This window comes from Cervus elaphus, chromosome 22, assembly GCF_910594005.1.
Source record: "Cervus elaphus chromosome 22, mCerEla1.1, whole genome shotgun sequence".
Taxonomy (NCBI): Eukaryota; Metazoa; Chordata; class Mammalia; order Artiodactyla; family Cervidae; genus Cervus; species Cervus elaphus.
Genome location: NC_057836.1, coordinates 41203070 through 41217841, shown reverse-complemented (window position 1 = coordinate 41217841; position 14772 = coordinate 41203070). Strand labels below are relative to the sequence as shown.

Sequence of the window (14772 nt, the reverse complement as noted above, 5' to 3'; positions counted from 1 at the left end):
AACATGTTAAAACTGGAAAAACATTACTGTTTGTTTTATGTTACCATTTTTTAGATAAATCCTATCAAGGAATAGACAGCTAAGCGCTAATGAGACCATAAAAATTCATATTCTAATTTTTAGCCTAGAAAAAAAAATCCCCAAAATAATTTTCGAGAAAGAAAATGATAGTTTCATTAGCTTTCTAATACATTAGTGGTAAGAATATATCAATTATAAATAATACCTTTAAGAGAGAAAACTACCAAACAGCATTCAAACTTCTGGTACCACAAAAAGACATTAAAATGTGATCAATATATAAGAAAACATATCTGTGTGCAAAGAAAAAAAAAATTAATGAAATTGATAAGCTACAGTTGGTGAGTGGGAATGGGGTAGAAAGAATAAGGGGACAAAATGCTATACAACAGATCACATTTCATAGGAGTGAAACTTTTTGAGATTGTCTTATCATATCATTCTGACTCTTAGAACTACAGTAATGTTTCACATTTTATTGCTCAGTTGCTCAGTTGTGTCCGACTCTTTGTGACCCCATGGACTGCAGCATGCCAGGCTTCCCTGTCCTTCACCATCTCCCAGGGTTTGCTCAAACTCAAGTCCATTGAGTCGGTGATACCATCCAACCATCTCGTCCTGTCATCCCCTTCTCATCCTGCCTTCTTTCCCAGCATCAGGGTCTCTTCCCATGAGTCAGCTCTTTGCATCAGGTGGCCAAAGAATTGGAGCTTCAGCTTCCGCATCAGTCCTTCCAATGAATACTCAAATTGATTTCCTTTAGGATTGACTAGTTGGATCTCCTTGCAGTCCAAGGGACTCTCAAGAGTCTTCTCCAAACCACAGTTTGAAAGCATCAGTTCTTTGGCACTCAGCCTTCTTTATGGTACAACTCTCACATCCATACATGACTACTGGAAAAATGATAGCTTTAACTATATGGACCTTTGTTAGCAAAGTAATGCCTCTATTCTTTATAATGTTTCATGTACCTCCCAAATAAATAACAATTAAGATCAGCCTCTATGTGTCCAGGGACCCAATGGAACACAAATAGTAACAAATGAACCCAGCTGTACTACAAATGAACAACATGACTACATTGAAAGGAGTCAAGAAAAAGAGATCTAACCTGAGTAATTTTGGAAATTGGTATTTTTGCTATACACTGTAAAGCTAAAGACAAAACCAATTGTACCCAAACACTACAGTCTAGTTAGTAAATTTGTTTCTCATAGGGATTATAGAGGCACAATTCTAAAACTTCTTTACATGTATACTAGGTTTGAGGAAATAAGTAAACATATTATGGATAATGAAAGCCAAATTTCTCCCTGCTGGAGAAAGACATTACAAATAAACAAAGGGAGAAGGAAATTAGTGGTATTGGGTTGTAATTAGAAATATCAGGATAGTCTTTAATAGGGAAGTAGCTCAATAGATGGAGAGACAAAGGTGCTTATGTGTGGTTGTGTACACAGATTTTCTAGCTCTGTCAGCAAGCCTTGCAGCCAAATTTTGTTTCTAAATATTAATCACCAATGAAATGAACTAGGGCTCTTTGATGAAATGACTGAGTTCCTGGCTGGAGCAAAATGAACTTGCTGCAAGCTGTGGTGCCAAAGAGTAACAAAATGCTTTTAAAAAATGACGTGGATATGTCAAAGGACACAAGAGCCTACCAAAAGAGGCTCCCAAATGGCCAAATCTGGGATAATTGGGGGGAACAAAATAGTTACAGTAGTGAATTATAATCCATAGAACAAAATCAATATTCATGAGTCCACACTGACGTAATAACTGAATAAATAAGGGAAGAAGGAACAGCTTTTCTTTACAGAAGTCTAATAATTTAATTCTAATAGAAATAAAATACATCAGCATTACTTGGCAGATACCAAGTAATAATTATTGCAGGTAAAGATTATCAATGAAATATATGGAATATAAAATAATAGGCAAAAAATATTATGAGAAACAGCATATTTGCATAGTCTTAAAGCATTTTCTCCCAAGATATTTATTAATTCCAATGGGAAAAACAGTAACTTTGCAATGGAGTAACCCAGTAGACCTTAACTAAGTGACCAAAACTTAGCTCAGCAGCAACAAGACATCCTGACATCGTGTACCCTCTGATCAATACATGAGGCAGGCACAGGGTCATTACTGTGATATTCTTGCCAAAAATACATAAGCCAGTTTTTACCACAAGAAAGCCTGAAACAAATCAAAATGGAAACATTCTACAAAATAATTGGCCAGGACCCTTCAAAAGTATTAAGGTTAGGGAAAAGAGAGAAAGACTTCTCCAGACAAGATGAGACTAAGGAAACATAACAATTAAATGCAGTACAGGAATCTGGATGGGAGCCTGACCTGAAAAAAAGATATTAGTAGGACATTTGGCAAAATCAGAATACACTCTTAATATTGGCTAATAATATTGTAGCAATGCCAATTTCTGGTCTCCATAGTTGTACTCTGGTTACGTTAGGGTAGCTCACACCGTAAAATATCTGCCTGCAGGTTCAGTTCCTGGGTTGGGAAGATCCCCTAGAGAAGGGAATGGCTACCCACTGCAGTATTATTGCGTGGAGGATTCCATGGACAGAGAAGCCTAGTGAGTTACAGTCCACGGGGTTGCAAAGAGCCAGGCATGACTGAAGCAACTCAGCCCACACACACACACACATATACATATATTTTAAAATTTCAAATATTATTAAATGATGCTTCTGGACTGTGTACAGATCATGAAGAAATAAGGCTGGAGTTAACAGAGAAGGGTACTCTTGGTGTTTGGCTTCTTCAGTCTCAGGACAGAAAGACATACTTTATTGGAGTAGCCAAGATTCTACATGTTGGGGGAGGAGCCAAGATGGCGGAGGAGTAGGACGGGGAGACCACTTTCTCTCCTACAAATTCATCAAAAGAATAACTGAACGCAGAGCAAACCGCAAAACAACTTCTGATCGCTAGCTGAGGTCATCAGGTGCCCAGAAAAGCAGCCCATTGTCTTCGAAAGGAGGTAGGACAAAATATAAAAGATTAAAAGTGAGACAAAAGAGCTAAGGACGGAGATCCCTCCCGGGAAGGGAATCTTAGGCGGCATTGCTTGGAGTAGGGTCCAGGCCTGAGTGCCCTGAGGGCAATCGGAGGGAGCTTCTGTGAGTTGCCAACTTGAACTGTGGGAGACCAAAGGAGAGATAGTAAATTAACCGGCCCGAACACACTGCTGGCCGTTCGCAGAACAGAGACCGAGAAAATCCAGAGAAGAGCTCGCAGGCTGCGGACCGGCCCAGCCCCGCGGGAGGCAGGAGGCAGTGGGGAGGGGAAGGTCGCGGCGAGACACAGGGCGCAGGCACCCGACCGGCGCGGGTGGGGACTGGGGCTGGGGCCTCGGAGGGCGGAAGGCGTGCGCACCCGACTGGCGCCAGAGGAAACTGAAACTTGGGTCCGTGGAAGGGAGTGGGCGCGCCACACCTGGGGAGAGTGCGCCCACCAAGCCCCTGGCTGCCTGGACCGCTCTGACGGGGAAGGCACAGAGAGCAGGCGCAGCTTTTCCTTCCGCGCTTTTGTGGAACACCCGAGGGCTGGAACCTCGCGCAGCGCTGGGGCGCGCTCCATATAGAACAGCCGGGAGCCTGAGCAGCACAGACGGAGAAAGCAGCGTCCGCCCCTCCCGGCAGCGTCAGCCCCTCCCGGCAGCGCCAGCCCGTCCCTGCGGCGCAAGCCCGCCCTCACAGCGCCAGCCCCTCCCCGCAGCGCCAGCCCATCCCCGCAGTGTCAGCCCCTCCCGGCAGCCCCAGCCCATCCCCGCGGCGCAAGCCCCTCCCTGCAGCGCCAGCCCCTCCCCGCACAGTAACGAAACTAGCTACCTGAATAAGAGTCCACCTCCGCCTGCCTGTGTCAGGGCGGAAATGAGGCTCTGAAGAGACCGGCAAACAGAAGCCAAATAAACAAAGGGAACCGCTTCAGAAGGGACTGGTGCAACAGATTAAAATCCCTCTAGAAAACACCGACTACACCGTAAGGGGCCTGTAGATACCGAGAAGTGTAAGCTGGAACGAGGAGCTATCTGAAACTGAGCCGAACCCACACTGACCGCAACAGCTCCAGAGAAACTCCTAGATATAATTTTACTTTTTTCTCTTTTTTTTTTCTTTTTTTTTCTTTTTTATTATTTTTTCTTTTTTTCTTTTTTCTTTTTTATTTTTTCTCTTTTATTTTCCTTTAAAATCCCCTATTACTCCCCCATTACTCCTTAACTTTCATTTCCATAGATTTTTACGATTTTTTTAACTAGGGGGAAAAAAAAATTTTTTTTTTTCTTTCTTTTTTTCTTTTTTTTTCTTCTTTTTTTTCTTTCCTTTTTCTCTTCTATTTTCTATTTTTCTTTTTCTCTTATTTCTTTTAAAGTCCTCTAGTACTCCTCTACTACTCCTTAATTTTCATTTTCAATACACTATAACCTTACAAAAAAAAAAAAAAAGAAGAGAAGCCCTGTTTTTAAACTGAAGATTATTCTCTCCCAATCTTGACTCTCTGTTTTCTACCTCAGAACACCTCTATTTCCTCCTTTCCCCTTCTCTTCCCAATCCAATTCTGTGAATCTTTGTAGGTGACTGGGCTACGGAGAACACTCTGGGAACAGACAGCTGCATAGATCTGTCTCTCTCCTCTTGAGTCCCCCTTTTTCTCCTCCTGCTCATCTCTATCTCCCTCCTCCCTCTCCTCTTCTTCATGTAACTCTGTGAACCTCTCTGGGTGTCACTAACGGGGGAGAATCTTTTCGCCATTAACCTAGAAGTTTTCTTATCAGGGCTGTATAGTTGGAGAAGTCCTGAGACTACAGGAAGAATAAAACTGAAATCCAGAGGCAGGAGACTTAAGCCCAAAACCTGAGAACACCAGAAAACTCCTGACTACATGGAACTTTAAGTAATAAGCGACTGTCCAAAAGCCTCCATACCTACACTGAAACCAACCACCACCCAACAGCCAATAAGTTTTAGAGCAAGACATACCACGCAAATTCTCCAGCAACGCAGGAACATAGCCGTGAACGTCAACATACAGGCTGCCCAAGGACACACCTACCACATAGACCCATCTCAAAACTCATTACTGGGCACTCCACTGCTCTCCAAAGAGAAGAAATCAAATTGCACGCACCAGTACACTGATGCAAGCTTCCCTAACCAGGAAACCTTGACAAGCCAATCATCTAACCCCACCCACGGGGTAAATCCTCCACAATAAAAAGGAACCACAGACCTCCAGAATACAGAAAGCTCACTCCAGACACAGCAATCTAAACAAGATGAAAAGGCAAAGAAATACCCAACAGGTAAAGGAACATGAAAAATGCCCACCAAGTCAAACAAAAGAGGAGGAGATAGGGAATCTACCTGAAAAAGAATTTAGAATAATGATAATAAAAATGATCCAAAATCTTGAAAACAAAATGGAATTACAGATAAATAGCCTGGAGACAAAGATTGAAAAGATACAAGAAATGTTTAATAAAGACCTAGAAGAAGATTCTACATGTGATAATAAGCGTATAGACTTATGAACAGACGAAAAACTACCTTTGGAGGTGCCATTGACCTTGCTTTTCCATTGGTAATGATCAGATTCTGTGAGAGCAATTCTGAATTCATTGCTCATTAAAAAGCCTTTGGAAAGATGTCTGGCAGCACATCTCTCCATGGTGACCTGGTGACATCTTCAGTAGATGCCTCACCCTGGCAAAGGAAGCTTTACTATATCTTCTTCTTAGGTTAGTCACTAAGTCATGCCCAACTCTTTTGCTACTCCCATGGACTATACCCCACCAGGCTCCTCTGTCCCGTGGGATTTTCCAGGCAAGAGTACTGGAGTGGGTTGCTATTTCCTTCTCCATCCAAAAGTTAGTCATTATTGTTATGAGGAATGTGCTCTTTCACTAGGCCTGATTTAAAACCAGTGTAAGTATGGAAGGTTATCCAAGAACATTTATTATGGTGTAAATTTTTTTTTAACTTGAAATATAAAAATAACACCAATCCAGCACAGGCTACAGATGTTCCATGATCTACTTTTGCAAATTCTTTGAGAACTAACACGACTCAGAAAAATCTGCATTAAGGGAGAGTGAAGGAGAAAACACTCCTATTTTACCCAGTTTCTAACTGTTGGTAACCAGAACTGGCCATGACAGCCAGCTGACAACTATCATACGGCTAATTGTTGAAGCTGATTTACCAGGCCTGTGTGGCTCTGCCAGGTACCTCCCTCCTCCACCACCATTCCAAGTATCTCCTGACAAAGTTGGACCCAAGAGAAGAGAAGCAATCTCTTATAAGGCTATTGAAGCTGCATGCTTGGCAGAAATCACAAAACTAGCTTTGCTATTTATAGGCAAACCTAGGGCAGTCATGCTTCTAGTTATATTTTGTTCAGATAGCAAATTCTTTTTAGGCACTGCAGTCATTTCATGGGCTATCTGTACTTGAAATTAATTGGAGATAAACTGACATTGCTATACAATTTTAGAATGTACTAGGATTTCTCATCATATGTGTAGCTATAATTCCACAATTATGACCTTTAATAGAGTGCATCACAGTGGATCAGTTGCTTTCAACTGCAAGGGCAGTTTAAGTCCATTTAGCTATATAATAAGTATACCTTGCTTTCTTATTCTACTCACTTGACCTCTTAATCCAAAGAAAACTGGTATTTTTTACCTTCATATACAAGACAATATGTTAACCATTAAGCAGAATTTTCATACTTTTTGTCCTTCCATAATATGAAAGACAAAAGTTCAGCTAGTATATTTAATAATATCACATTATCTTTCAAATATGACCCTTGATTACAGAATTTTCATTCTTTCATCTTAAAAATTGTGACAAAACAGTATACTAGGTTACTCAAGGACATTAGACAAAACATTTTTACTTGAAATGTTAAAACTTATTCATACATTTGTTTGTTCACTAAATAAGCATTTACAGATAACTATAAACAGGCATTGCTTGAGGCGCTAAGGATTCAGCAATATTTTAGAAAAAAATCTCTGCTACTGGGAGAATTCTAGTGGAACACAAATAAATCAATAAGCATGTGGTATAATGTTAAAAAATTTTTAAAAGAAAAGGAAATCCAGGGTAAGAGCATAAAACAGCATGGCCAAATAGAACTTCCATCAATGATATAGACATCTGTGTTGTCCAATATGGTAACCACTGTCCAAATGTGGCAAAAGAGCTCTTGAAATGTGGCAATATGACCGAAGAAATAAGTTTTGAATTTTATGTACTCTAACCCATATTGGAGAAGGAAACAGCAACCCATTCCGGTATTCTTACCGGGAGAATCCCATGGATGGGTCACAAAGTCAGTCATGACTGAGTGACTTCACTCACTCAACCCAAGTTCAGTTCAGTTCAGTCTCTCAGTCGTGTCCGACTCTTTGGGACCCCATGAATCGCAGCACACCAGGCCTCCCTGTCCATCACAAACTCCTGGAGTCTACCCAAACCCATGCCCATCGAGTCGGTGATGCCATCCAGCCATCTCATCTTCTGTCATCCCCTTCTCCTCCTGCCCCCTATCCCTCCCAGCATCAGGGTCTTTTCCAATGAGTCAACTCTTCACATGAGGTGGCCAAAGTACTGGAGTTTCAGCTTCAGCATCAGTCCTTCCAATGAACACCCAGGACTGATCTCCTTCAGGATGGACTGGTTGGATCTCCTTGCAGTCCAAGGGACTCTCAAGAGGCTTCTCCAACACCACAGTTCAAAAGCACCAATTTTTCGGCGCTCATATTTCTTCACAGTCCAACTCTCACATCCATACATGACTACTGGAAAAACCATAGCCTTGACCAGACGGACCTTTGTTGGCAAAGTAATGTCTCTGCTTTTTAATATGCTATCTAAGTTGGTCATAACTTTCCTTCCAAGGAGTAAGCATCTTTTAATTTCATGGCTGCAATCACCATCTGCAGTGATTTTGGAGCCCCCAAAATAAAGTCTGACACTGTCTCCCCGTCTATTTCCCATGAGGTGATTGGACCAGATGCCATGATCTTAGTTCTCTAAATGTTAAGCTTTAAGTCAACTTTTTCACTCTCCTCTTTCACTTTCATCAAGAGGCTTTTTAATTCCTCTTCACTTTCTGCCATAAGGGTGGTGTCATCTGCATATCTGAGGTTATTGATATTTCTTCCGGCAATCTTGGTTCCAGTTTGTGCTTCTTCCAGCCCAGGGTTTCTCATGATGTACTCTGCATATAAGTTAAGTAAGCAGAGTGACAATATACAGCCTTGATATACTCCTTTTCCTATTTGGAACCAGTCTGTTGTTCATGTCCAGTTCTAACTGTTGCTTCCTGACCTGCATAAAGGTTTCTCAAGAGGCAGGTCAGGTGGTCTGGTATTCCCATCTCTTTCAGAATTTTCCACAGTTTATTGTGATCCACACAGTCGAAGTCTGGTGTAGTCAATAAAGCAGAAACAGATGTTTTTCTGGAACTCTCTTGCTTTTTCGATGATCGAGCGGATACTGGCAATTTGATCTTTGGTTCCTCTGCCTTTTCTAAAACCAGCTTGAACATCTGGAAGTTCACGGTTCATGTATTGCTGAAGCCTGGCTTGGAGAATTTTGAGCATTACCCTACTAGCGTGTGAGATGTGTGCAATTGTGTGGTAGTTTGAGCATTCTTTGGCATTGCCTTTCTTAGGGATTGGAATGAAAACAGACCTTTTCCAGTCCTGTGGCCACTGCTGAGTTATCCAAATTTGCTGGCATATTGAGTGCAGCACTTTCACAGAATCATCTTTCAGGATCTGAAATAGCTCAACTGGAATTCCATCACATCCACTAGCTTTGTTCATAGTAATGCTTTCTAAGGCCCACTTGACTTCACAGTCCAGGAAGAAACACCTGAAGTAACAGGCAAATTTGGCCTTGGAGTACAAAATGAAGCAGGGCAAAGGCTAATAGAGTTTTGCCAAGAGAACGCACTGGTCATAGCAAACACCCTCTTCCAACAACACAAGAGAAGACTCTACACATGGACATCACCAGATGGTCAACACCAAAATCAGATTGATTATCTTCTTTGCAGCCAAAGATGGAGAAGCTCTATACAGTCAGCAAAAACAAGACCGGGAGCTGACTGTGGCTCAGATCATGAACTCCTTATTGCCAAATTCAGACTTAAACTGAAGAAAGTAGGGAAAACCACTAGATCATTCAGGTATGGCCTAAATCAAATCCCTTATGACTATACAGTGGAAGTGAGAAATAGATTTAAGGGACTAGATCTGATACAGAGCCTGATGAACTATGGGTGGAGGTTCGTGACATTGTACAGGAGAAAGGGATCAAGACCATCCCCATGGAAAAGAAATGCAAAAAGGCAAAATGGCTGTCTGAGGAGGCCTTACAAATAGCTGTGAAAAGAAGAGAAGCAAAAAGCAAAGGAGAAAAGGAAAGATATTCCCATTTGAATGCAGAGTTCCAAAGAATAGCCAGGAGAGACAAGAAAGCCTTCCTCGTCAATCAATGCAAAGAAATAGAGGGAAAAAACAGAATGGGAAAGACTAGAGATCTCTTCAAGAAAATTAGAGATACCAAGGGAACATTTTATGCAAAGATGTGTTCGATAAAGGACAGAAATAGTATGGACCTAACAGAAGCAGAAGATATTAAGAAGAGGTGGCAAGAATACACAGAAGAACTGTACAGAAAAGATCTTCACGACCCAGATAATCACAATGGTGTGATCACTCACCTAGAGCCAGACATCCTGGAATGTGAAGTCAACCCATGTTAGATCACAGTCATCCAAGTCTACGCCCCAAGCAGTAATGCTGAAGCTCAAGTTGAATCGTTCTATGAAGACCTACAAGACCTTACAGAACTAGCACCCAAAAAAGATATCCTATTCATCATAGGGAACTCTAATGAAAAAGTAGGAAGTCAAGAGATACCTGGAATAACAGGCAAATTTGGCCTTGGAGTACAAAATGAAGCAGGGCAAGGATAACAGAATGTTGTAAAGAGAATTCACTGGTCATAGCAAACACCCTCTTCCAACAACACAAGAGATGACTCTACACATTGACATCACTAGATGATCAATACTGAAATCACATTGATTGTATTCTTTGTAGGCAAAGATGGAGAAGCTCTATACAGTCAACAAAAGAAAAGACCCAGAGCTGACTGTCGTCATAACTCAGATCATGAATTCCTTATCGCCAAATTCAGACTTAAGTTGAAAAAAGTAGGGAAACCACTAGACCATTCAGTTCAGTTCAGTTCAGTTCAGTAGCTCAGTCATATTCCTACTCTTTGTGACTCCATGGACTGCAGCACGCCAGGCCTCCCTGTCCATCACCAACGCCTGGAGTTTACTCAGACTCATGTCCATGGAGTTGGTGCTGCCATCCAACCATCTCATCCTCTGTCATCCCCTTCTCCACCTGCCTTCAATCTTTCCCAGCATCAGGTCTTTTCAAATAAGTCAGTTCTTCACAACAGGTGGTCAAAGTATTGGAGTTTCAGCTTCAGCATCAGTCCTTCCAATGAATATTCAAGACTGATCTTTAGGATGCACTAGGTGGATATCCTTGCAGTCCAAGGGACTCTCAAGAGTCTTCTCTAACACGACAGTTCAAAAGCATCAGTTCTTTGGTGCTCAGCTTTCTTCACCGTCCAACTCTCACATCCATACATGACTACTGGAAAAACCATAGCCTTGACTAGATGGACCTTTGTCAGCAAAGTTATTTCTTTGCTTTTTAACATGCTGTCTAGGTTCATCATAACTTTTCTTTCAAGGAGTAAGCATCTTTTAATTTCACTCAGGTATGACCTAAATCAAATCCCTTACGATTATACAGTGGAAATTATGAATAGATTTCAGGGATTAGGTCTGGTAGACAGTGCCTGAAGAACTATGGACAGAGGTTCCTGACATTGTACAGGAGGCAAGGAACAAGACCATCCCCAAGAAAAAGAAATGCAAAAAGGCAAAATGGTTGTCTGAGGAGGACTTACAAGAGCTGAGAAAAGAAGAGAAGCTAAGGGCAAAGAAGAAAAGGGAAGATATACCCACCTGAATGCAGAGTTCCAAAGAATAGCAAGGAGAGATAAGAAAGCCTTCCTCAGTGATCAATGCAAAGAAATAGAGGAAAACAACAGAATGGGAAAGACTAGAGATCTCTTTAAGACAATTAGATATAACAGGGGAACATTTCATGCAAAGATGGGCACCATAAAGGACAGAAATGGTACGGACCCAACAGAATATATTAAGAAGAGGTGGCAAGAATACACAAAAGAACTGTACAAAAAAGATTTTCATGACTCAGATAACCACCATGGTGTGATCACTCACCAAGAGCCAGACATCCTGAAATGCAAAGTCAAGTGGGTCTTAGAAAGCATCACTATGAACAAAGCTAGTGGATGTGATGGAATTCAAGTTGAGCTATTTCAAACCCTAAAAGATGGTGCTGTGAAAGTGGTGCATTCAATATGCCAGCAAATTTGGAAAACTCAGCAGTGGTCACAGGACTGGAAAAGGTCCGTTTTTATTCCAATCCCAAAGAAAGGCAATGCCAAAGGATGTTCAAACTACTGCATAGTTGCACTCATCTCACATACTAGCAATAAGTGAAGTCGCTCAGTCATGTAAAACGCTTTGCCACCCCATGGACTGTAGCCTACCAGGCTCCTCTGTCCATGGAATATTCCAGGCAAGAATACTGGAATGGGTTGCCATTTCCTTCTCCAGGAGATCTTCCCGACCCAGGGATTGAACCTGCGTCTCCCTTATTGTAGGCAGAGGCTTTATCATCTGAGCCAGCAGGGAAGTACTAGCAAAATAATGTTCAAAATTCTCCAAGCCACGCTTCAACAGTACATGAACCATGAACTTCTGGATGTTCAAGCTGGTTTTAGAAAAGGTGAAGGAACCAGAGATCAAATTGCCAACATCCATTGGATCATCGAAAAAGCAAGAGAGTTCCAGAAAAACATCTACCTCTGCTTTCTTAACTACACCAAAGCATTTGACTATGTGGATCACAGGAAATACATTATGACACATTATCTTCAAAAGCTTCTGTATACCCTTCCTTGATCCTATCTCCTCTGCTGTACCTCAACCTCTCTTCAGGGAAGCAATACCCTAAATTTTGTATTTACCATTTTCTTGCTTTTCTTTACAGTTTACTATATATCTATGTACTTGGAAGCAACAAATAATTTAATATTGTTGTTGTTGCTCAGTCACTCAATTATATCCAACTTTTTGAGGCCCCGTGGACGGCAGCACACCAGGCTTCCCTGTCCTTCACCATCTCCCAAAGCTTGCTCAGTCTCTTGTCCATGATGTTGGTGATGCCATCCAACCATCTTATTCTCTGTCTTCCCCTTCTCCTCCTGCCTTCAATCTTTTCCAGCATCAGGGTCTTTTCCAGTGAGTCAGTTCTTCACATTAGGTGGCCAAAGTATTGGAGCTTCAGCTTCAGCATCAGTCCTTCCAATGAATACTCAGGACTGATTCCCTTTAGATTGACTTGTTTGATCTCCTTTCTGTCCAAGGGACTCTCAAGAATCTTATCCAACATCCTACTTCAAAAGCATCAATTCTTTGACATTTAGCCTTCTGTATGATACAACTCTCACATCCATACATGACTACTGGAAAATCCGTTGCTGTGACTATATGGACATTTATTTGCAAAGTAATGTCTCTGCTTTTTAAAATATTGTCTAGGTTTGTCATAGCTTTGCTTCCAAGGAGCAAGTGTCTTTTAATTTCATGGCTGCAGTCACCATCTGCAGTGATTTTGGAGCTCCCCAAAATAAAGTCTCTCACTGTTTCCATTGTTTCCCCATCTATTTGCCATGAAGTGATGGGACTGGATCCCATGATCTTAGCTTTTTGAATGTTGAGTTTTAAGCCAGCTTTTTCACTCTCCTCTTTCACTTTCATCAAGAGGCTCTTTAGTTCTTCTTCACTTTCTGCCATAAGGCTGGTGTCATCTGCATATCTGAGGTTATTGATATTTCTCCCAGCAATCTTGATTCTAGCTTGTGCTTCAGCCAGCCAGCATTTCACATGATGTATTCTGCATATAAGTTAAATAAGCAGGGTGACGTAGTCCCTTCCCAATTTTGACCCAGTCCATTGTTCCATGTCCAGTTCTAACTGCTGCTTCTTGACCTGCATACAGATTTCTCTGGAGGCAGGTAAGGTGGGCTGGTATTTCCATCTCTTTAAAAATTTTCCACAGTTTGTTGTGATCCACACAGTCAAAGGCTTTGGCATAGTCAATGAAGCAGAATTAGATGTTTTTCTGGAATTCTCTTGCTTTTTCTATGATCCAGTGGATGTTGGCAATTTGACATCTGGTTCCTCTGCCTTTTCTAAATCCAGTTTGAACATCTGGAAGTTCTCAGCTCATGTACTATTGAAGCCTAACTTGAAGAATTTTGAGCATTACTTTGCTAACATGTGAAATGAGTGCACTTCTGTGGTAGTTTGAACATTCTTTTGCATTGCCTTTCTTCAGGATTGGAATGAAAGCTAACCTTTTCCAGTCCTGTGACCACTGTTGAGTTTTCCAAATTTGCTGGCATATTGAGTGCAGCACTTTTACAGCACCATCTTTTAGGATTTCAAATAGCTCAACTGGAATTCCATCACCTCTACTAGCTTTGTTTGTAGTGATGCTTCCTAAGGCCCACTTGACTTCACACTCCAAGATGTCTAACTCTAGGTGAGTGATCACACCATCTTGCTTATCTGGGCCATTGAGATCTTTTTTGTATAGTTCTTCTTTGTATTCTTGCCACATCTTCTTAATATTTAATATTGCTTTCTTTTAAAATTTGCATAATGGAATCATTCCATAGGCATTCTTATGCAATTTGCTTTTAAACTCAACTTTCAATTCCTAATATTTAATCATTTTGATAAATGTAGCTATCATTCATCTATTTTCATTGTTATATTATTCTAAATAAGTATATATCTCATTTTAATATTCCATTCTCCTAATCCTAATAATGGATGATTTGATCCATTGCATCCAGTTATTTTGCTATCATAACCATGTGCATATCTCCCTGGTTAGTACTTATCAAAATACATTTGGGGAAGGAACTGTTTTATTTTCAATCACTTGTGGACTAACACTTTTGCAAAATCCAATAAAAATGTACTACTGTAACCATGTACCTATGACATGACTCAGTCATGTCCATATAGATTTGTACATAAATGGGCACACCTTACATGTAATAGACAAAATCTGAAATGTCCATCAACAGATGAATGAAAAAAAATTGCAGTATATCCATAAAATGGAATATTACTCAGAAGTTAAAATGAATGAAATATTGATACATACAACATGGTTGAATTGTAAAATAATTATGCTGAGCAAAATATGTTAGACAAATCTTATCTACAGTGACAGAAGCAGATGAATGGTTGCCCTGGAGAGGGGTGTGGGTGGCAGAGAGCTGAGGGAGCTTAAGGAAGCAGCGAAGCAGTGTGGAGAGGAAAAAGGAAGGATTACGATGGTGTACAAAAACACTTTAAGGACTGATGGATATATTCATTATCCTGTCTGTGATGATGATTTCACAAATGTATACATATGTCAAAATTCATCCAGTTGTACACTTTAAGTATGTGCAGTTTGTTGTATGTCAATTATACTTAATACAACTATATAAATAATAAATT

General features: G+C 40.9%; 1 protein-coding gene across 10 annotated transcripts in view; it reads right to left on the bottom strand.

The window, feature by feature from the left end:
* The window catches only part of BICD1 (BICD cargo adaptor 1), a 243955-nt gene that overhangs the window by 135537 nt on the left and 93646 nt on the right, over positions 1–14772 (bottom strand). The gene's annotated exons all lie outside the window — the stretch shown is intronic.